Genomic DNA, 22,647 nt, shown 5'->3' on the forward strand with positions numbered 1-22,647 from the left:
GGGCCAAAAAAGCCTTTTTTGGTAAAAAAAAAGGTGCTAAAATCATGGATTTGGGGTGATCATTTTGGCACCTTGTTTTAACATGCGAACCATAAGTGGCAATGTGAGTTTTTGTTCTTAAGTCAGAGAGAATGGTTCAAATTCTATGCCAAGAGAGTTTTTTGTAATTGATTATTGGTATCTTAAATGTTTAAACTTATTCCAAAGATAGGCAGACAAAAAACATAACATAAGTTACAGTCGGATGACCATCTCAGTGTATCTAAGTTACAGATTCATCACATGTTACGTTGTCGAGCTTGGAGAGTTGGGCAATCTGTCGGGTGCATCTGCGATCACCATCGTAGGACCAGGTTTGTAGACATCGTTGAAGTCGTATCCTTGTAGCTTAAGACGCTACAAGCGAGGTGGTGCACTGGCTAGGATTTTGCACCAAATTGTAACCAATGGTTGTAATGGTCAGTGACAACAATGAAGTTGCAGCCGAATAAAGCTGCAGCAGTGCCACAGCTTCCTCTCGATATTGAAGAATATGCTCTGGAACAGGATCTATAGGCTTTTTGAGGAAAATGCAATGGGTTTACCTTCCTGGGTAATACCATCTACTTTGAAGATGGTTTCTATACCTCTGGGTCAGAGAATCGTAGCCAGTACTGAGTTGAGATGGAGCGTTTAAGGGTTATAAAAGAAGCTTGATGGTCCTCTCGCCAGAGGAATGGCTTTAATTAGCTGATGACGTCATAATGAAGTCATAAATTGACCTTTTAATCATCCAATTTCTTGCGTCCGTCTTTTCTTCGAAAAGAGAGATGCTTTGGTGAAAAAATTGTGCTTTTATCCACCTTGTAACGATTTTTTCACTAAGGTACCTGGTTATTTTTTCTGTAATCTTTTCCATTTTTTTTTCGTCCACATCCAATTCCTTCTGGATACGGTCGATGTGAAGCTGTTGGGATACCAAAATACAAGTAACGAATGTTAACGAGTGCAATGGTAAGAATAATTTCATGAGGTGACAGACGGAATATTCCATTCCACAAGGCGAAGCCGGGTGGAATGGAATAAGTGACTGCTCGTAGTTCAGCTGTTGGAATACAAAAAAAACAAAGAAAGATTTTTTATGAGTGCAATGGTAAGAATGATTTTATGAGGAGTGCGTTCGATTACTTCCCCCAGCTTACCCGCGCCTGGCTCCTCGCGTAATGACAGACACGCGCAGTGAAGCTAAATAAACGGTTTCGGGTAAAGTTTCGTGCAAGAGCTGGAAATATGGGCATCGCCAGGATTTTTTCTCGAGGGGGGCAAAACATATTTTCCAGAAAATTCATGTTTTTCTCAACATTTTCTCGATTTATCATTTTTCATGGTTTTAGTGGGGGGTAGGGACATTTTTGCCCCCCCCCCCATTAAATCTTCTTCATATATCCTCTCAATGAAGGTCATTCATTGCAAAAATGATAAGACATGAATCTGGGACTGAGAAATATTTCCAATTTTCTGAGGAAAATGTTTTGACTCTCCATAGACTTTTTACACAATTGCAGAAGTGGCGTCAGGTTGCAACAGTTTTCCCACGCTACATTCGAATCAATTAACTGTAGAGCACGTCCATGCCCAGTGAAAATACGCGGGGACACATAGAGCTATATAGTGTTTGTAGCTCTATGCTCCGTGCAAGCCCGTTTTTGGACACGGCCTGATGAGGCGCCCGCAGGACGTTGCATGGCCTTATGGGATATTTACCTAAGTAACCGGCTCGGCAAGTCGGTTACTTGGGCCAGGCTTGATTAAGCGCGACAAGTCATGTGAGAGGTAAATCTAACGCTGTCGCGCTTGCATGAGTAAGTGCAGGAGAAGTAATTGAATGCACTGGAGGTGACAGACGGACTGTTCCATTCCACAAGAAACATTCCATCTGTCACCAAGTACTCTGTTCATTGCATTTACCGCACCTTGGCCTTGGCCACTTCGTCCCTGGAGTCACTTAGCTGGCTCTGCAGGTCGATGTTTGTCTGCAGCAGGTCTCGCTTCTCCTGCTGCAGGCGCAGTATGGTGGTAGATGCGTCCATCTTTTTGGGGCCTGAGTTTGACAATCGAGCGAGATTCAGAGATGGTCTGTTCTCGTCAACAATTAAAATCTTTTTTTAATTTTTTTTTTTAAACTTTTCCCAAAGACTTTTATCAGATTTTAACAAAACAGGTATTCTTTTTTCTACTGTGGGCATCTGGATTGTTACAAAGTGTAATTATCTCATTTTAACAAAAAATGTTTTGGTGTCAACGATTTCTACATTGATTTTTTTTCTCCACATTGAAAAAAAAAATGCACAATATACCTTTATTATAGTGCCACCATTTCAGTCATGTTCCCTGTATCCAGTAATAGTATTGAATGATAATGGTTTTTTGTACAAAAAGGAACCAGACTGTTTTTTTCTTCCAGCCTGCGTATTTTATATTTGCAGCGTACATCCTATTTTAACCAATGACATCACGCACCCTAACATGAATATTTATCACGCTGTGTGGATGGAAGACACTTAGGTTCTCGTAGTGTATTCCCTTCAATAAACTCATCCCAACCAACAAAAAATATTTGATGAAAATGGACGCGGGTTCAAACCGCAGATCTTTCGATCCATATTCATTCTGCTATCCACTAGGCCACTGTGGCAGCTCGATGAAAGCCGTTCTTTGAAATGCTTTAATGTTCATGCATGACTGAGTGATAGCAATTATAGCAATGATGTGACGTCATCTTTATTTTCAAAATAATTATAATTCAAAAACACAACACCGTTTTTAAAGTTCTGTGCTGTCCACGGATCACAAAAAGGTAAGTGTTCTTTCAGCAAAACGAAAACAAATCTCATAGGGATATGTGTGAATTGTATTCGTTTTGCTGAAAGAATGCGCACCTTTTTTGTGATCCGCGAAAGAACTCTAAAATGGTGGTTGTGTTTAAAATTCTGTAACTTGGAAAGCACATGAGTGATTTGAATGAATCTTGTACTAAAAGAAAGCCTATGAATTGGGCTTTCATAGCCTAGATTTTGAAAGTGCTACATGCAGAACTTCACTAATACAATAGTCCCGACATTTGGGTTTCTCTTTTTCTTTTTACTCATCCTGTATCTCAGTAAAACTGATCTTGTGAGTTTCAAGTGGCAAAGGTTGGTCAGTGGAAGTTACTTTTAAACTACGGGGGGAAAAAAATCAGCACAAACACAGCTTTGATTTTGAGAAGCAAACCTTGCATAATGACTCACCGTCAGAAGCGCTGGTCACGCCAGGCTTAGCTGTTGAGGTGTTAGTAGGCCTAGGCCTTGCTGTGCTTCTAGCAGGTGCTGGGTTGCGAGCAACGACTGCAGCATTTAAGGGAAAGTGGTATTTTGCAAAAAGCAATTAAAAGAAAACATGAAAGAAATAAGCCACTTTTTTCCACAGCCATGGGCTTGAGCTGCTTATGTTGATTTTGATTGGTGGGTGGGTTTGTATACTTGGCCATATATTGTATTCTTGCAACTCAAGAATTATAGCTTTGCTTCCAAGGGCCGCTTTTGATAACACTGATGCCCATGCATCTAATTTGCATATTTGTGCATATTAGATCACGCCCCATTCGTTTTCATTTTGTTCTGTACTCTCGAGTACCGGTACGGCCCGGGTGCTGCCGTGGGTTGTACCACTTGGTACTTGTTGACACTTGAGCTCATGTAAACTTACATTGTAGTACTTTTCAGTTTGTGCTTTGATCAATTGACAAAAAAAATTATTTTGCTTAAATAAAAAAACACCCACAAAAACAAACTAACACAACTTGCTGTAAAGCTTTTTGTGAAATTAGCAATGCACGTATGTGGTGCGATCAAGCTGAATGACTTGTTTGTCGACCCTGGTCAATTGTTCTTTTACAGATTTGAAAAGGGCACAATCTCAGCATTACTGCTGTGAAAACCACATGCTGATACCATCTTTAGTTCAAAAAGTCGGAACCCAAGAGATGTGATGAAGTGATGTGATGAAGTGGCCCGATTTTGGCTGGAACCTCCAAATGAAAATTTCCGACAAACGACTCAGTTAGCTTGATCGCATCACATATTGTGAGGCAAAATTTGAAGTTTTTGACCTGACCAAAATTGACACTTTTGAGTGAATTTGAAAAAAAAGTATAAAGAAATTAGTATTTATTTACAAAGCAAAATAATTGCAATACACACGCATTTGAACTGAGTTTTCTTTTGTGGTTTGTTTTCCGGTTTGTTTGCTTTTGCAACATCAGTGCATGAATGGCCAATTCTGAAACAATGAGAGCTAGTCCCATTGAACAATGCAACAGTTGCATCCTGCTGCATGCGGTGACCACAGACTCTGAGGCAATGGAGACTTTTCCCCTGATGGATCTTGCTACATTTGACAGGCTTGTCACTTAGTCAAGTGTTGCATGTTGCTACGTTTGGCAGGGTTCTACCAAACATACTCTGGCGGGTTAGGGTTAGCTCAGCCATTTAAAGCCAGCTTATTATGGAGCACAAAAGCAAACCGACATTGCAAATTTGTAATGTTGCAAGCGTTCATTCTGCAAACTCTCAAAACTTTAACGCTTTTCAAATCTGGTGAGCTTTGCTGAGAATTTTGTGTGACGTCAAGTCTGTGATGTTGGTGAGTGCTCCTTTAGTCTGAGTATCACCCGTATATCAAGGAGCATATATTGATACAGTTTGCATTAGGGCTGTTCATTGGAACTGAGTACCCGACCGCTGATGTCAGGAACCGGTTCCAGCTTATAGTAACGAGTACCCGTAACCAACTTTACAAATTACTTAGTTACTTCTGAGACTATATGAAAAAGAAAGATTTTGAATGTCATTGATGGGGGATTTTCAAAATGAAATTCACACCGTAAAGCTAATTAAGAGCTAACTCCTATTTTAGTGAGCTCTTTAGCTTTATGTGTAACTTGCATTTTTGCAAGCGTCATAAACGTGAATCTGTTTTGATGCACCAATGTGGTAGTAATATTGGGGGACCTTTTATGACCTTAATAAGGACTAAATGTTTGATTGGTCAATTCGAATGCAATGTTTTGTAATATAACAACGGCCGTGCATGGATCTGTAAAACCTAGTCAAGCTTTACGCATATCGTGTCACATAATACACAGCGCGTGACCACAGCCTTTGTTTTTACTGTGTCTAGGTTATTTTTACCCACGTCTATGATGCGACAATGGGTGAATGACCCAAGACCCGATTTAGAAAGCACCCACTGATTGGTCAAAATCTAGAGGTCAAAAAGTGGCTGTCTTGCATAATGAATCAGCAAATCTGGTCACATACCGTATCATAGACCATGGCTCTTCGTAATGGTATAGGGCAATTCCACGGTAACGGAAGGACGTTTTCACTCATTAAACAAAATTTCAAATGTTTGTATCACAGACACTGTTATTAGTTACAACAAACAAATGTCACAATTGTATTGCTATAATGCTACCTTCAATTTCCACACTTTTGGGGGGCATGAATGCCTCCCGTTTACGAATTATGAATATTAATGAGGTCGGTAACGGAAGGACGGTAAAACGGACAAGAGTTTTCCAACTTACACGCGTTTTGCGTAAACTATGTGCATTTAATGTGGCAATTATATTTTAAAGGTACCGGTAGGAAATGGAATCCCTGAAGCTTTATCTATACTATACCGCCTTTCATTTGACTTTAAGTGTTTCGGTAATATAATTAGAGGGGTTTTAAGTGGATTATAATTCGGTAACGGAAGGACAGTAACGGAAGGACAAAAGGTTTACATGTACTCAATTATAGCATGAACAAAATGTGAATTTACACTAGTAATACAAGTGAAATAAATTGCTGAAATGTGTAATGTGAAATCAACAATATGCAGACCTGGCATAAATAATTATACCCAAGAAACTATTGAAATAAAGATAGAAGCCTGCTCATTAATGATAACAAATGAAAAACGAAAACAACAAAAAACACATACATGTAATTCACGAACACAAGACAACTACAGAAATGGACTTCAAACCAATCACCTCAATCCTTAAAAGTTTAAATATAATTGACCTAAACCATCTGTATGTTAAAATACCTAGTGTGTATCTAATAAGTATCAAATTATACAAATCAAATTAATGGACACCTCGACTATCAGCTAACCCATTTCCATTTTAAGCAAATGTTTCTGGATTGTTTTTTTTCTCTGTTCCAGTGGGAATAAAACACATGTACAAACTAAATGTATAACTAAATGTAGTTTGCCAGGACAAGACAATTTTTAGTTTTAAATTTATTTATTTATTTATTTAAGCAAATGTTTCTGGATTGTTTTTTCTTTTATAGGCATAAAAATAGTTTTCTTTTTCTTTTTGAACACTTGAGTATATTGATTACATGTTCACCAACAACTTTTAATAGTAATACCGGTAGGTTCAGTGGTTTACCTAAAAAAAGGGGGGGGGGGCGACCAGCCTACATGTACATTGAAGGTAAAAACATCTACCGGTAGAACTGATGGCTTCATAATCATTATGCTTTTAGGTGTTGCTTTTAATTGAACTTTAAATTCAATGTTTGAAGTCAAATTATAATAATTTAGAGTAGTAACAATTAACTTATAAACATCCAAATTGAAGTTGTTAACTTGGGCATAATTTGTCAAAGATTGCACCTCACATGTCTTACACATGTAAATCGAATGAAAGTGCCCATAAGTACTGGTACTTTCTGCCATCTCATTTTTGACTTAATTTGTTTCTGGAATGGCTTCACAGAATTTGTATCTTTCTGTATTGTCCATGAATGGTGATGGCAGCAACTTTAAGATTTGATTTTCTGTAACAACTCCATACATGTACAAGTACTGGTATATTGACATATGTATGTACATTGTACATGTTGTACATGCCTGTGCCATCCTTTGTAATAAACACCTTGCCCTGCTTATCCCGCTTTTGTGAAGGTGGGTCACATGAAAGTCCTTTCAATGGTCATTATGCATGCATGTATTTGCAGTGATTTTCATTTTTCGACCATGACATGCATGAGCACAAATGTCGTAACATTTGATAAAAATACGATTTGTCCTTCCGTTACCGTCCTTCCGTTACCAATTTGGTAACGGAAGGACGTGATTTAATTAATTGTAATTAAAAAACAAGAAGTACAATGTACAGCAGTGTCAGTTATAATGGCATATTGAAGGCCTACCTAAATTTGCTTTGCACAATAACTTTCAATGCATTCATACTGCAAGTTTTTTTTTCGAAGGCTGAAATATTAGAAGTCACTGAAGCGAAACAAATTACGCAAAACCTAAAAAAAAAGTTTCAGTCAGTTTTTCAAGACCAATACTTTCTCATGACAGAAACTGATGGCATTAGTACATATTTTTGTGTGTGTATTGGTAGAATACTTTCATATCACTAATAATCACATTTTTAGGATTAAAACAGGATTATTACGTAATCCTATTTTTTGGTACCGAAATGTATCAAAAATAAAATTCCGACTTCAAATCTTGAAACTATAGACTTTAGTTTCAGCTTTCATTTGACGTCAAATTTGTTTACATGTAAGTCACATGTATTTGAATTGTTTGGTGTCATGTCCACTTTGATGTGGAATTGCCCTATATTAAATAGACTGGCGCAAGTCCTGCCTCTAATTAAAAGTTAAGAGCCATCTTAAAAGTTTGAAAATCTTACTCGGTTTTCCAGGCTTCGCAGCCGCAGTCACTGCACCTTTGTCGTTACCCTGTGAGGAGGTTTTTTTTTGGGGGGGGGGGCAGGGGGTGTTGTGTTAAGAAAGGAGGACACAAAGTTAATACAAATGTATAACAATCAACAAGAAATTTATGACTCTTGTTCAGAAACTGTTTCAGCATCCTCTAATTTATGAATAGTTAAAATGCGGTACCCACTGCTATGTACATCAGATTCAAACCAGCCAATTGATACCGCAAGCTCGGTGGTCGAGTGGTAAGACATCTGCACTAAAAAGCAGGAGCTCAAGACCCTGGTCACTGATGTGTTAAAAAAGATGATGCTGAGCCAGTATTGTATTAAACTGTAAGTGTTACTGTTTTAGAAATGGCCTAAAAGCTGTTATCCATACATAAATTACATGTTCATCTGCAAATAGCGCCCCTAGCTTATAGAAATGTATGACTGCACAGAGCGCCCCAACCCTTCGCTTTTTGACGGCGCACCGACCTTTAATTTTCAAAGTTGGAGAACACTGCAAAGTGGTTTTCAGTTTCATGTAAGTGAACCAAAAATGTAAGCGTCTAAATGGCAATCTCATCAGTTAGGGCCTAATTGGACAATCAAAATCACTGCAGACCTTTAATTTATTAGAAAACAAAGAGCATACATGGGCCATTCTATAAATTGTGGGTCTACTTTTTAACCTACCCCCCTGTTACATCTGGCATACTTAATTTAACCCTAACTCCTGGGGTTCTTTTACTAGAAAGTATCCTGAATCTGCCAAAATACCTCAATTTTGTCATGCAAAAAATGCTGGTATCCTGAATCCATCAGAATCCCCCAGTGTAGATTCTGGAGGTACCGCATCCTGAATCCGCCAGAATCCACCAGCAAAAGTCTTGATGGATTCTTGCGGATTCAGGATACCATGGTGGCATAAAAAAAATACAGCATGTTTTTCCATAGAGTCTTCAAAATCCATCACCTAAATTTCTGGTGGATTTTGACGGATTCAGGATACCATGCTTGCATGAAAATTGTGATGTGTGTTGTTGCATAGGATCCATCAAAATACACCAATGCATGACGACCCCAGCATGGATCAGTACCGAAGTGAATACGTCTGGCGCAATAAATTTGTGTGAAAGACATTAGCGCATGTTTCAGCCCGTAAACCCTAGATATAGAATGAAAAGACTAGATCGGCAGCGCATCCACATGCGCCCAGTCACTGTGCTATAAATCTTCGCCATTTTGGTTGTCTCTCATAGACGCGCAACAAATTAACGTAAAGTAATGGAGCTAAATGTATCTTTCCTCCAGCACGTGACCTAGCTCAACACGCGCGAAGCAAGAAATGCGCACCGAGTATTTACGCGATGCGCACACATAATTATTAGCGATGCACATGGTGTTCTTTGCGCGTAAATGGCGTTGCGTTCGCCACGTTTTCGCACATTATTTGTATCTTTCCTCCAGCACGTGACCCTCCAATGCAAGTCCACCCAGTACATGTATGTTCATGTTTGTACAGTATGTGACAGACTTGGCAGGGCTAGTGCCAGCAGTATTTACTTGACCACAAACATTGCAAAAGAGTTAAACTGTTGAGATCCTGAATCCATCAAAATCCCCCAGTTTGTTCGATATGGAGGTATCCTGAATCCCCCACCCCCGAAACAGGGGGGTGGATTTTGATGGATTTAGGTACGTTAGGGTTAATAATTCTGAGGCACTCCTTAATGCAGTTGTCCTCCGAGAGCACAGAGTCATGCTTAGGCCGAAAAGAAAATAGTTTTGCTTCCGGCTTTCCTTTCTACCCTATTCTGACAGCCCCTACACTACCGTACTTTGTTTTTGGAAAAAATTAGAAAGAAAACCCCCCAAAACATCAATTATTACCTTTTACCCTTGACTACATGCAGACGCCTGCATGTGATTGTACACCCAAAAAAAATTGCAAAAAAATATATATTTTGGGTGGCCTTGATGACATTTGAATGCCATATTAACCAAAATAACAGTGACAAGAAAAAAAACCTTTGGATCTTAAATTGACAGAATGACCAATGTACAGTGCTGGAAGGGTTCCTCCACATTGTAACGTTCACCACCTAAAAACACTCAAACTGACAAAATTATTATGCCTTGTTTGCATGTATTCCTGTTTCCTTGCTAACTTGGGTGGCATGGATGGCTATAGTGCGTCAAGCGCTCGCCTCGCACCACTGTGGCCCTGGTGCGTTCCCGACTAGCAGTGGCGGCACCAGACTCTAAAATGTAGGGGAGGGGTGGGAGAAATTGGGAGGGGTGGGGGCAATTGGAAAGTGGGGGGCAAGGAAATAGTTTTTGGGGCAGTCAAAACAAAATCTGATAATATCCAAAATCTAAGGGGCCGTTCACAATTATCAACATTTTCACGAGTGTACAAACCGTACGCTGGGGGGGGGAGGGGTTATTGGCCGCCGTACGCCTTTTTTTTTTAATGTCGATATGTTTTTTCACCCGTTAATGCCCGCCTAACGCTTTTTTTTTTTTAAATGTTGATCTGTTTTCTCGCCCGTCACCACAGCCGACAGCCGCAACCGATGCCGATCGAGCACTTGCCGAGCCGGTCGCGCCCCGCGCCAGGCCCCGCATTGCATCCCATGAACGTATTGTGTACAGCATGCGCGGCATTGTGCTACACACGTACATGAAAATGTACTGTACTGTACAAGTACACGATGTACATGTACATGTATAGTCCGTATCCACTGCATGTTTTTAACGGCCGGTGTCACATGAAAATCCGACTCCTATGAAAATCGGACCCCTTTTTCCCTTTTATTGGTTAATCCCTCGCACGTGACAGGTCACTCTCCCCAAACGATCCTCAAAATAGCATACATGTAGTATCGTACTCACGCGTGCGCACTACTACCAATGAGTCCACATTGCATGGAGTCGGATATTCACGCTACACCGGTTGAATAACACTGGCACTCACTAGCAATGCCAATGGCGGACAAGCCGCGCTGTTTACTTGGACCAATTGTTAAAATTCGTCATTTGACAAGGATGTATTGTCCACAAGAATCCGACCAACAAATACAGAGAGTTTCTCAATGCTTTTGTATTTGTGAATGATCAACGCAAGCGAGCAGATGTCGTGTGTGAGGGCCAGAGACAGTGAAAAGCTGTTCGACGAAGTCACATGCAAGTGTCTATACATGTACATGTATATAGACTTGTGTGAAAAAAAAATCAACATTTTTTTCGTACACTTTTAGGGGGGAGGGGGTCTTGAAAAAGTGTACGCTTTGTACACTTGTGAAAATGTTGATAATTGTGTGAACGGCCCTTAAGGGGAAAGTAAGGAAGAGCCAATAAATAAATGGCAGCTTAAAGTCTCATGAGATTTGAAGGTTTGCATGGTGGAAAAATACTAAGACAAGATAAGTTTGCGGTAGCACCATGTGATTAAAGCTCTTTTGTGAGAATGTGTGGTTCTGAAAAGAACCGGAACTAAAAGTCTGTGTACGCGTGTGCGTGCCCATTGTCAATGGTCTAGAAATAAGCCACTAGAGCAACTTAGAAGTGTAGTCATTTTTAATGCTTTTATTGGCCCAAAATATGTCCACAGAACCGATGATATGAATCTTATCAGCGTAGAAAATAAACACAATTACTCTATTTGTAGATATGGGGGGGGGGAACTGGGGGGGGGGGCAAATGCTTCTTTGACAACGATGCAATGTTACTCATTAAAAAATTGAATGATCCCCACTGTAGCGCCGCCACTGCCGGCTAGGACCATATGCGAGTAGAATTGTGCATTGGTTCTCTCCTGTGCCAGGAGGGTTTTTTCTCTAGGCCCTCCGGTACCCTCCTTCCAAAAAAAAAACCACTCTTGATCTCAGGCTGTGCTCCGTGGTCATATATGGGTTGATGTGGCTGGCTGCCAAAGGCGCCTTTACATGCCAGCGGCTCGACCACATTGTAGCCGCGTCCTTCGCAATTCAGCTTCTCAGCTGCGAGTAAGGATGATTAGCCTCCCATTTGAATTATTTATTATAACAAGTATTTTAACTCACCTCGTCCACGGCTTGACTTTCAGTTTCACCTGGCGAGGCTTGGAGGGCACTGGCAGCTTGCTCATGGGATGTTCATGGGATGTTGCCGCATTAAGATCCCGTGAAGACAGTGCTGCCCTCTGTTGGTCGTAAAGTGAAATTTACAATTTTGGGGATTCACAACTTTTGATTCTTTGATATCATGCCAAAAGCAATGTATAAAATACTTAGATAATGTGGGTATTTGTAAAGCGCATGTATCCACCAGTACTGGTGCTCCAGACATTACAATGAGCATCGTTGTTACCCTGCTCATTGGGCCAGTGAAACATTCCAAAGACAGTCTCAGCTCCCTTGTGGAGTTTACAGCTTGATGCTACCGGTATTTTGGCGCAAAGCAGCTAGAATCAACCACAATAACCATCTGTGCTCTCACAGGTACCCATTTACTCCTGGGTCGGAGAGAAGCAATGAGTGACAAAGTGCCTTGCCCAAGGGCACACGCACCACAACCCCAGGCTAGACTCGAACCCACAACCTGCAGAATTACCCGCAGACCACAAATTTAATGCTCCACACCACGAGGCCACGACACTCCTATCAGAGGTCCTGATAGAGTTAAAGAAGGATTTTAGAGAGGACAGCTTTTTTCAATGAACTTACCCTAGACATCGTTAATACCTCTGAGTCACTGAAAAAGAAAACACATAAATGAATTAAATAAAGATAACAAAATTGAAGACTGCAGGTTTTTCTCTTGTTAATATTTGTTACAACCATGCGCATCAAAAGAAGTGGAACTCTAAAATAGCAAGGGGAGGGCTGAACTTTTACTAGAAGTCCTAAGTCCAATATTTGTTTATTGTTGGGTTCTCGTAGTGGCATACTGTACGATAGCCACTGTTGGGTTCTCGCAGTGGCTATCGTTACGATTCTGTAGTGCGATTTTCAACAAACGTTACGGCATTGCAAAAAAATACCATTGCAAATCTAAACCATATAAATTGATTACTGCCCTTCAAACCAGGATGCTTTGGTAACTTGATTTGTAAATTGTTGGAGTAATTTATGCAAGTACGTGTACATACGTGTATGTGTACCATGCCAAAGGTTTTGGTATCAAATCCGTGTTACTATTACTAGTGTAATACTGAGTGCTTTAACTCCATTGTTTGAATTGTTGTGATTTTTGTCCCTCCATGAATCAAAATAAGTTGTAGTCTCTCTAATTTTTTTAATTCGCCAACGATGACCGTATGCTTTTGCCTAGTTCCGGATCGTGCATGCACTTACGACCTAACCACATGTACACGTGCGTTAATCAATTTTGTGTGCTGTGTCAAAGATGTCCGTGCCTGAGTTCCTGCCATTGCGCTGAAGACAAAAGTTTCAAAATCATTTACGTTTTTCCTCTTTTAAAAATTTGCTTGAAATCTCTTGAATGAACTATTTTTTTTGCCATTTTTTTTATGCAGATTAAATGGGGTATTCAATTACATGTATATGCGAAGTTTAAGCCTGAACTCAGTCCCATAAATGTGACGGAAATAGGTGTTTACATAAATGTGGAGGCCAGTGGCATAATGCACATGTTCTTTCCTTTCAAGGGCCATTTCCATGTTAAAATAACCAGTTTGCTAATATTTGTGTTTTTACTTTGTTGCCCATATCACTATGTACCCACTGAAATAAAAAAATAAAAAATCACCACAATGCATTTGTATAATTTTGATCAAAAATTTGCCAGAATTATGACATTTTTAGGTAAAATTGCGTGACATTTTTACAGCTTGTCCAATGGTGCACAGTTTTCATTCTTTCAATTGATAAATTTGGTCCTTTTTAATTATAAATGATTGACGATAACCCAAAACTTAATATTAAACACAATGTTCGTGCATCGGCAACTTTGTATCATTTTGATATGCCCGCTAAAAATACCATCACTCTGTAATATTTGGTGTCAGCAAATCCTGTTACAGAGTGAACTTTACCATTGATTATAATATTTGTAGAAACTGTCAACTATTCTAAATTTTAAGTGATTATTGAAGTCTTTTATTAAATAAAGAGACTAAAGAAGACCAAAAGTGAAATTCAAAGAAGTACAAGAAATATACCAATTTTAAATATTGGCAGATCAATTTGGTGTCATCAAAAAAACGTTACAGTGTGATGCTTTGCAGCTGCACTCTGAATTTGACAAACTGTATTTGTCAACAAGTTTAACTAAAAATATATCCTGGAGATTGGCTTGGAATATAGATGTCATTAAATTTTGAATCCTTCTCTTAGAATTTGAAATAAGAGGCAATAAAGGTTTGGTGTCAACACTGACTCCGTTACATGTGAAATACATGTACCTCTTTTCAGCTGAAACAATGAAGCAAAAGCACCTGTTTGATTGATGATTGAGTTTTTAGCTAAAATAATGACCAAGTTTTTTAATACAATGAAAACTTTGGCATAGGACAGGTTAAAGTAGAACTACGGTGAAGAAAAGTGATAAAAGTGTTTTTGGTGTTGGTGTCAGCGTTACAGGTGAAATGATTATTATAACAAACTAAACTTCCAGTCTCAGAAACAAGTATCTGATGTAGAAACCATCAATCTTATCACTAAATAGAAAGGTTTAAATGGTTTGATACCATTTATTACTATTATTATTAGTTATTTGTAGGATTGTCACTCTGTAACAGTGACTATTTGGTGTCAGCGTTACAGGTGAAATGTTGGTTAACACCAGGCTTTACTTACAATAACATGCTTTCTAGTAGTGTTTGTAAATCTTCATTGCTCTTCATAGTTGCAGTTTTGGCTGTCAAACTTGCTTTTAGAGAACTTGTGAGTGTTTGTCTTAAAATAATATAATTTTATGTCAAGTGAGAGCTACATTTTTGCAATCATCATAATATGTCAAATTTCCTGAAACTTGATATTTGATTTTCAACAAATGTTGAACAAGGATAGTGTTAATGGTTTTTTTTTTAACTTATATGTGGTGCAAATAATTGCTTAAAAGCAACATGTCTTTACCATACCTGAACAATAACCTGGTGAGAGCTCTAAAAGAAATTAACAATTTGGTGTCACTGTTACAGGTGAAATTTGTGTCCCATATGCTAGTTTATCATGTTGCTACTCTAAAAAGGGTCATGTTATAGGAAAATGGTTTTGTTTTTGACAAAATATAGACCTTAGACTGCAAAACCATGTGAAGCTGAATTTAATTTGGTTATTTTGAAAATTTGACCCTAATGTCACACACTGGCCTTCACATTTATGTAAACACCCATTTACATAATTATAAATGATTAAAATATTAAAATCTATTTTAATATTTGCTTAATAATGTTTATTTGAGTGGGCGTTTTTACCCCGGGCAAAATAGGGGTCTCGGGGTAAAAACGCCCAGTACTTTCCTTGACATCAAAATCTAATGAAGCCTCATTTATCTTCAAAAACCTTGCTGTTAGAACTTTCTACAGCATTATGTTTGTTGTATGAGTAAGTATTAGCTATCAGAGTCCTACCACATAAATATTAAACAGTGTATTGTGTGAAGTGGGGAGGTACATGTAGGCCGTATAACTAACTGACGTTACGTAGTGGAAGGGAACCTGGCATTTGTTTATTCTATGTAATAGACCCATGGCGAATGCCATGGGTCTATGATATGTGAGCAGATTCGCTGATTAATTAGGCAAGACCCCGCCTCTTGACCTCCTAGATTTTGACCAATCAGCGGGCGCTTTCTTTATCGGGTTTTCCTTCATTCACCCGTTGCGCGTCATAGACAATGGATTAAAAAGCCCTGCGTCACGCACTCTGTTATCGTGTTACGCGATAACGCGCCCGGCTGTTGTTGCATTACAAAACACTGCATTCGAATTGACCAATCAAACTTTTACCGGTAGTCCTGATTTGGGAATGCAATGACGTTTAGTAAAGTCGACTCCAATTGGCTGAGGCGTGAGATCGCATAAATCTGCATGCTTTGATATATCAGACGTTAGACAGGAGTCTGAGCTCCGTGGATAACGTACAGTACTCAGACTAGCATTTGTTAGGGAATGCCCGAGAAATCATGAGCTCATGGCATTTTCTCAAGGCAAAAAAAATAACACCTCTATGGTGATTTCAGTGTACTTTTAATAAGTAAAAATGACTAGAAATGGTTCCAAGACCCAACTAGACTGGTTTCTGCTCTCATGCTCTAATAGCAGAGCTTCATCAGTAGTACGCCAAAACCAGTATTTTATATTCGGCTAAATTAGTCGTGTCAAATGTTAGAGTGCATAGATACACATAAGTGCATCTAATAACATTTTTGTGAACCTTGTAATGAGTCCAATACCTGGTTATTGATAAATCTTGATTTGACAAGTACACCTTCAAGATTTTTGGCTTTATAATAAGCAGTAATTGGTTCGCTGGGAAACGGATTGCATAATTTCAGGTGTTCTGGAATTAAATGCCAGTCTTTCAGCAATACTTTTGTTAGCTGCTGGGTTTTGATGAGTGGTGTGTAGGTGATCTTGAAGACTAGAGGTGGTTCTTTTGGTCGTGTTTCATTCATGATGTATTGCTCACAGATTTCAAATTGTACGTCTTTTATGACCAGTTAGCAATTTCCTCTTTCTTGTGGTTACAGAGTAGAAGGTTCTCCATCATGTCCACGAACACATTTCTTTTCTCTAGGAACTTCTGTAACTCGTTGTTACAGAAATGTGCGTATCTTAGTACCGTAGTTCTCCTTTGATAAAGCCTAAGGTTATCAGCAGAAGGCTAGAAACATACATACATGCCTAATAACATGGAACTATGATTTGGCTAAACAAGATTGAAATAGATTTTTCAATACAAGTTTGTCATGGGCAAATTATGTACGCTAATGTTCCGCTTCCTTTCACATAAAAATACCTGTTTCAAATGATCAAGTTTGTAGATATAATTAACCAGTTGTGTTTGAAAAGTTATTTGTATTTGATGAAGTATCCCTCAATATTAAATTAATTACAAAAATATGACTATACTACAGGGAAGCCTGTGGTATAGCCATTTTTTTTTTATAAATGTGGGCGGGCGTTTTTACCCCGAGGCCCGGGTAAAAACGCCCGCCAAACTTCCTTCCGAAAAGGGGGGAAAATTTCCCCCTATCAATATTATGACCATGATATTATATTTGCACCTGATAGAGGAGACATGTATTGCATAAAACCACACATTTATTTCCTGGTGTCTCCAAGTAGTACTGAGATATTTAACAAAAACTTAAAAATCGGGCATTTTTACCCCAGTTTACCCTACTGTTGATGTACCCTAATGTGGCGCGGCCCTCAAAGTGGTGCACTTTGATTTTTCGCTCTCTAGTGCCTTGTTGGAGCAAAATTGTTACGTCAAATTTCACAAAAAAAAGAAAGAAATTTAATCAAGCTCTAGACATTCACATTCCTAAATCTTGAGTTTATGTACCCGCTACGAAGTTAGGAAAATTCTATTTTGGTATGATTTTCCGATTTTTTTTCAAAGTGCACAATGAACCCTTTTAAAATTTGCCCAAAAATATGAAAATAATTTGCTGACAAACTTGTAGTTGTGTATGTGAGTGTAGATAATAATGATTCAATAGAATTTATCAACTTTAATGAAATTCTTTGGACGCTAATGTGGGATTTTAAGAGATTTGTTCAAGTGCGCCACGTTACGGAACTCTCGGCCAAATTTGAGCCCAATTTCCGGACGCCACCGTTTTTGAATATTGGACTTATTCATGACACTTAAATTGTTCACAAAGGTTCAACAGCAAGCATTATTAAGGAAATGGTACCACTATTAAACTGAATAAATTTGAAGGTTTTTCTACGGAGAGGTTTGGCAACATTACACAAAGAAAGTCGGGGGAAACGTGCATATTCTGTAATTGTGCCTCACTACAAAATCTAAATGTGAAAATAAAAACTTGACAAAGTTCTACATTTTCAGGTACATGTTCCAAGTGTGGCCTTTATTTTCGTCTGGTGCGTTGTCGTGGAGAGCATTCTCGTTGTCTTGCTTTCCGCGACAACGCACCAGACGAAAATTGAACTCACTTGCGGTGCCTGAAAGAGGTGTGGTACCCACATACATCACGCGCGCAGATTTTTTTCGATGTCACCACGTGATGCATACATTTACATAATTAGCAAATTAAAATGGACGACAACCGTTGGAACTGGCATTTTTTTACGGACAAGCCTTCGAAATCGTCAAGATTTTTCACATTTTTTTGTGTGGTCTGTTTCAAGTCGATCATTAGGCTTAGTAAATGACTGCTGAATGTATGAGGTATGTAAATGAACTCTGGGGTGGGATATTAGAGGTGAAAATGAACAATTTTTGAGAGGCCATTTTTTTAGGGTCTCTTGCTACCACACTCTAACGAGGTTAGGCCTATTCCTCCAGCGCTACATGTGAATGAATATGACTTATGAGCATGTCAGCTGGAGTTACTCAAACTAGGCTACGAGTACGAGGTGGATAGATTGAATGGCGGGGTATTCTGCAATTGTACCCTAAGTACCAAGTACCAAGTTAGCTCTACTGAGTGGAGCGTTGAATTACGGGTACCCCTCCATACAAACGCTCCACCTATTTGCCATACTTTGGTAGCACTTACACGGTCGTCATGACGGTATGCATTTTGTGCATGCCCTCGCGAGGACAAGGCCCAAAAAAACTGATAAAGAAAATACAAATGAGGAAGACAGTAACCCTGGATAGATCCACACATTCATGACTGTTTCATGTACTGATATGTGCCCCGCACCAAAAACCCACAGTCAGACGGCGCGGGGCACATATGACTACATGAAACAGCTATTGAGTAAGCGCAACTTGTTTTTCTTCAATAGTGACGTCACACACGCGCGCAATGAATTATGCATCAGTCATGTCAGTGAAATAGACTGTGCAATTCGGCAGACACATTTAATTGTGAGCGGTAAGTTCAGACTATTTTGTTCTTTTTTCAAAATTACCGGTTGTTTGAAACAATTTGAGGGGTCTTATGGAATGTCATGAATGTGTGGATCTATCCAGGGTTACTGTCTTCCTCATTTGTATTTTCTTTATCAGTTTTTTGGGGCCTTGTCCTCGCGAGGGCATGCACAAAATGCATACCGTCATGACGACCGTGTAAGTGCTACCAAAGTATGGTAAATCGGTGGAGCGTTTGTATGGAGGGGTACCCGTAATTCAACGCTCCACTCAGTAGAGCTAGTACCAAGTAAATTCAAACCACTAGCGCGCCTGAAAGCAGTATGGTACTCACATACATCGCGCACGCACACTGCATGAAAGGTGAGTGCGTCATTCCACGAGTGCCTCATTTGAATACAGGTCAACTCGTACGCGAGCCAACTCGTATGCGACCAACTCGCTCGCAGGACAACTCGTACGCGAACCAACTCGTACGCGAGTCAACTCGTACGAGGGATAACTCGTACGCGGACCAACTCGTACGCGAGCCAACTCGTATGCGTGAGTATAGACTAGCAGCCGTAGCACAAGGGATTTTACTGAAACCGTAGGTTCAGGCGTGTAGGAAATTAGGGTCGGTCAGTTGTCCAGCACATTCTTTTTCCCTTAAGTTAAGGGGATTATTTTGTGTCACTGAGTGGTCCCAATCAGTTCATCTTTAAATCAGCTTGTTTTGCTCATAACAAAAAAGTTATGATTTGTTTTCCCAGACCACTCGCCATGCTCGCACACGGTCGGGCAAGTCCGACGGTCCGATCCTAGCTCACACTTTACGACAAGATGATGCCGTGTAGTGAGAATTTAAATGTATAATGTCCACTGCATTTGTAGACTTCCAACAATACACTGCTATAGTGGCCCCACGCCATGTGTAAATCAAGTCGTTGATTATATATCTTGACAAATTCTCCACACTAGCTGCGTGATTGGAAGAGCATGCCGCGGCATTGCACTACACATCGGTCGCAAAAAGGATCATGTTTTTTTTTTTAATTTATCATTGAAACTTGTGAACTTGAACATCGTTGCATTTATGGAATTTAAAATTGTTGAAAATATATATAACTACAATTACAGTCATTCAGTCATACAATCACACCGCTGTGATGAATCGTTAACTTTGGCGTGTGTTTTGGGGTAAAATTCATCTTCAAGTTGGCGATCCTCCGCGTACGAGTTGACCCGCGTACGAGTTGGCCAGCGTACGAGTTGGCCCGGGTACGAGTTGTCGCGCGTACGAGTTGGCCCGCGTACGAGTTGACCAAACCGCGTACGAGTTGTCTCGCGTACGAGTTGTTCCGCGTACGAGTTGTCCTGTTTCCCGTCATTTTACCTGTGGCCGTTTATTTTCATTTAGGCCTAGCAGTAGCAGGGCGGCCTACGTAAAAATGAAACAGCTCCATGAGAAAACTTACCTGCATCTTTCTGCCGCTCATGATAAGTGTAAACAGTCCCAGCAGTACAGTTTCTTTGATGCCGCGTCATTTTCAAAGAAAAGTTGTGTTTTCGCCCAGTAATTACGGTCCGTTCAGCTGGCTCTAGTGTTTGCTAAAATAATGGAAATGATGACAAGCGAGCCAACGTTGCGCCCTCTAGCGCTAGGCGTGCAGTGCACTCATTCAAGTTAGAATTTCTACGCGAGCTCACAACATTAGCATAAAAGGTACCCCCTCCCCCCCCCCCCCCCCCATTTCTTTTGAAAACGGACACCGTTTCGGCTTTAAAAACAGTGGAATTGTGTAAATATGGTCAAGGATCAACTCCCTGGTTTTCGGGACTTCCATCTGAGGGCAGACTTGATAAAATTACGGTTGAAAAATGAGTCCTATTTGCCTGAGAAAGTGGAACTTCTGGAAGGGCTTCATGCAGGCTTGGGAACTGTTGCGTTTTGGTGTGAATATCAATGTATTTAAAAATATAATTGGCTGTCTACCCAAAATTGAAAAGGAATAAAACGATGAAGGACAAGACAATAATTTAATTTTGGTTTGAGAAACCCCAGTGATGTCGGCCTCCATGTTATTTGGCCCTGAACTTTGTCAATTTTACACTGTTTTCAATGGGGCTTGAAAGGGTTAAGATAGGATCTTTGGCCGTGTACGAAACGGGCTTCCAGAGCTACGGCTACGTCTGTTGTCAGCGCGTCCCCGCGTATTTTCAATGGACGCAGACGTAGACCTAGCTCTAGACAGCTGATTCGGATGCAGCCTTTGATAGAAAGTACGGCCAATGGACCAATCCAGTAAGCTCCGCCCAGTACGCATGTGGGCAAATTAACACGTGCTCCTCTCCAATGCCACGCTGCATTTTCTTTCCGCGTGCATCATACACATCATACGCGCGTGCACGCACGTCGGACATAAATCACGGCTGTGATCACTGATTGGTCAGAACACCATGGGGCGGTGCTTACTGGATCGGGCCATTCCCAAGCAAAACAAAAATACGTATGCACCCATTGCAAGTATTCAAATTATTTTTGGACAACAGTGCTAAGAGGCCATTAAGGGGCATATACTCCCCTCCCAAGACAGTATCAAAGGCTATTAAAGTAGTATGCTTTATTAATTTTAGCTCCAATCAATGGTGCACCCAGGATTTGGCTTGGGGAGGGTGGGGGAGGGGAGGGTGGGGGGGGGGGGGCTCAACTAGAAAAAAAATTGTCAATGGATGCGCCGCTGGCTCCAATATGCAAGCATACTAGTATCAATGGGGGATGTGTCAACCAAATGCAGATATTCGAACTGCAGTGGTGTAGGTAGCTTGGATTTTTTTCATCCTGGTGGTGGTAGGGAGGGGGGGGGGGGGGGAGCGGGGCAGCACCACAAATCCACAGCATTTTTCTCTAGCATGGGCCAGACAAGCCATGTCTCAAATTGGATGAGGGATAGGGGCCGACTCCATTAGATTTTGTTAATATCTTATGATGTACGTACTTCAATGCAACAAACGTGCGAATGAATAAAACAGAAAAAAATCATCTGAAGTTTTCACTGATATTTTATTAACTTACACTGAAAATGTTGCCTAATATTCATTGCAAATAGGTGTCAAAAATCATAAGACATTATAATCTTTCATCTTAACCTTTTTGTTCATCTTAACTTCCAATATTACATTTCTAATTACATGCTATTCAAAGTTTTTTATTTAAAACCTGCAAAGTTTCTCACTATATGTGCTACAGGTCAGTGGCCCACCAAGGATTTCGGGGGGGGGGGGGGGCTCGATTTTTTTTATTATTTCTTAGAAGATATCAAAATTTTCAAAATGTTAAATTTTCCCAAATTTTTTCGTCGCAGAATTTTTTTTGGGGGGGGGGGGAGAGGGGATGGACTATTTTGACGTTGGTGGCGCCACTTACACCCCTATTATATTACTCGAAAATAGGCCGCATACATATCACCAAGGTCAAATCATGGGAAACCTTTTTCTTGGAAGGGGGGGGGGCAAGCCCCCCCCCCCCCTTAGCGCCCCTGCTGCAGGTTGCTGTAGTTTCAACACAGCGAGAAGACATACATGTACTTTAGTGAATTTCATCAATTGCTCCTCATTTAGAAGAAAACCATACCATACAGAATACCATACAGATCATGTAACACTAAAAAAACACTCTTTTTTACACGGTATTTCCTCAATTGTTCTAAAAAACAAAACTATTGATACATAACAGAGTTCAACCATTTTTCTTTTACACAATTTTCCTCAATTGCTACTTATTTATAAGGAAACCTGCATACCGGATTTTATAACTTAAAAACAAAAGTATTGATACATGTCGGAGTTCAAAACCAATTCTTTCTATACACAATTTTCATCAATTGTTCCTCATTTAGA

The 22,647-nt window shown here is 39.9% G+C and overlaps 1 long non-coding RNA gene across 1 annotated transcript; it reads right to left on the reverse strand.

Annotated features, from left to right (window-relative positions):
- Positions 1-1,515: 1,515 nt before the first annotated feature.
- Positions 1,516-20,391, reverse strand: LOC119745838. Its single transcript, XR_005273663.1, has 6 exons — positions 20,226-20,391; positions 12,454-12,481; positions 11,812-11,930; positions 7,733-7,781; positions 3,270-3,365; positions 1,516-2,080 (listed from the first exon to the last, which is right to left on the reverse strand). It is a non-coding gene; the product is annotated as an uncharacterized LOC119745838 (long non-coding RNA).
- Between the last annotated feature and the right edge of the window lie 2,256 nt (positions 20,392-22,647).

The sequence above is a fragment of the Patiria miniata genome, unplaced genomic scaffold (assembly GCF_015706575.1).
Source record: "Patiria miniata isolate m_02_andy unplaced genomic scaffold, ASM1570657v1 HiC_scaffold_7, whole genome shotgun sequence".
Classification (NCBI taxonomy): domain Eukaryota; kingdom Metazoa; phylum Echinodermata; class Asteroidea; order Valvatida; family Asterinidae; genus Patiria; species Patiria miniata.